Source organism: Chenopodium album, chromosome 5 (genome assembly GCF_948465745.1).
Source record: "Chenopodium album chromosome 5, dcCheAlbu1.1, whole genome shotgun sequence".
Lineage (NCBI taxonomy): Eukaryota > Viridiplantae > Streptophyta > Magnoliopsida > Caryophyllales > Amaranthaceae > Chenopodium > Chenopodium album.
Genome location: NC_137838.1, coordinates 50,084,502 through 50,086,750, shown reverse-complemented (window position 1 = coordinate 50,086,750; position 2,249 = coordinate 50,084,502). Strand labels below are relative to the sequence as shown.

The 2,249-nt window shown below is 38.2% G+C and overlaps 1 non-coding gene across 1 annotated transcript; it reads left to right on the top strand.

Annotated features, from left to right (window-relative positions):
* The first annotated feature begins 474 nt into the window (after window positions 1–474).
* On the top strand, window positions 475–580 carry LOC145633418 (small nucleolar RNA R71). Its single transcript, XR_014112745.1, has one exon. It is a non-coding gene; the product is annotated as a small nucleolar RNA R71 (small nucleolar RNA).
* The last annotated feature ends 1,669 nt before the right edge of the window (window positions 581–2,249 follow it).

Genomic DNA, 2,249 nt, shown 5'->3' with positions numbered 1-2,249 from the left:
GAGGTACAAACACGAGTGGTGGTTGTCTTCAAGCTACTCCACCGCCGCTTCCTCTAAATCCCTCTTGCCTTGTGTTGTATGCCGCTACATGTTCGGGGGTTAAACCTCCACAATAGAATGTATCATGGTTCGTTCCTCCACAATTTTGACAAGAGAAAGAGTTAACTTGAGAAGAGCTTGCTCCACCACTTGAACTTACATTCACAGTCATGTTCAACTTGGAAAGCCCTTTTGTTAGTTGATCAATTTGATGTTGTAATTGATCAACTTTCTCCAATTCGTAAATACCACCTCTCTTTGGAGCGTTTCTTCTTCGGCCCCCCCAAGAGTAATTCTTTGCTACCTCTTATATTGTGGCTTCAACTTGATTTTGAGGGATCTTGATTAATTGACCACCCGCCCCCGCATCCAAATTGGCTCTTAACATGGGCTCCAATCCATCGTAGAAAAACCGCACGAGCAACCCTTGATTGTACTCATGGTGGGGACATGCTTGCACCAACTCTTTGAATCTCTCCCATGCTTCACCAAGACTTTAATTGGCCTCTTGCTCAAATGATGCAATTTTCCTTCTCATTTTGGCGGTCTTCTCTTCGGAGATAAAGCGCTTCAAGAACACCTTTACAACCTCCCTCCATGTTGTGAGAGTGTTAGGCTTTACTTGCTTTAGCCATTTCTTTGCTCGTCCGGTGTGAGATTGCCGGAAAAGGTGCATACGAATGTAGTCTTGACTCACTTCATTGGTTTGCATCATTGCGCACAAATTCAAGGAATCAGTCCAAATGTTCAATAGGGTCCTCACTTGCACTTCCGGAAAATTTCTCCGATTGGACCATTCGAGTATATTGTGGATGGATTGAGAAGTTGGTTTCCGTGACGGGTAGCAAAATCCCTCCCGTGAGCTCATAATCCTGCGGATTTCCGAACTCACGAAACAAAACATCATTCTCTTGTCCCGCCATTAATTCACCTGGTGAACTTGAAGAGTAAGTATCACTCTCACTATCAACTATATCACCAAAACCTCTTCCCTCGTCTTGATAAAACCTATGGACTTGTCTCAAGGTTCGGTTGATTTCGTGGTCAATTTGATGTGAGGGTGCTCCTTGAGACCTCCTAGGAATTCACCAAAGCTAAGCAAACAATTAGCAATGACAAGGATGATAAAACAAAAAAAACAAAAAGAAAAGAAAGCAAAATGACTCTAACAAAAGCAATAATATTCGCTAAAAAAGCCGCTTCCCCGGCAACGGCGCCTAAATTTGATCGCGGATAGATAGGTCGTTAAGCTGCTACCCTGACCAAATTAAATATTTATAATACCTAAACCTACACTAAACTAGTTAGTGGCATGTAAAAGGTCGAACCACTAGGGAAGCACGCTAATTCAACATCAAATATCACTAATGCAAGAGTGAAAAGGGGATTGTTTTTGTTGGTTTTGTTGAGTTGAACACTAAAACTACTAGTAAGCAAGAAAATGATGATTAAAATCAATAGAAAATGACGCTAGGGATACGGGGGTGTCCAATATGATTAGAAAGAGGAGAATAATGGTGATTATCATGAAACATATGCCCAAGAACACACGGTTCTACCTAAACAATTCATTCTCATGCAATAGTCTAGGCAAATCAATGAAAGAAGTCTACACTAATAAGGATCATTCTCATGCATCCTATTAGTTACAATCAAATCAAGAGAATAAAGAAGCACAATCCATAAAAACTCCACTTTAATAACTCATTCTCATGCAATCATCAAAATAGAGGTGATCCTAATCTAGTTCAAATCACTTTCATGCATTTAAACTAGAAAACATCAAATACAGTGCAACAATAATCCCAAGCTAATAAAAATCATGTCTTTCATCAATATATGGCATAAGTTCAATCCAACCATCATCATTCATCCAATATCAAATCATATCTTCCACCCCCTTCCCCTAGCTAAAAGTTTAGCCTAGAGAAGGGAGAATAAACATAATATCAAAACTAGAAATAAACTCCAGAAACTCAAAACAAAACATGATTGAAATCAATGAAATCAATAATAACTAGATAAACTAATAAGATTGACAAAAATATGTAACAATAAAACAAATAAATAGTATAAAGGAAAGGATAAGAGATTACTAAAGAAAGGACTAAAGAAAGATGAAAAACTAGGATACTTGCTTGATTGATGGAAGATTAAAACTTGAGCAAAGTTGAATACAATAAAGGATGCTTGAATAATAATCTATTTTC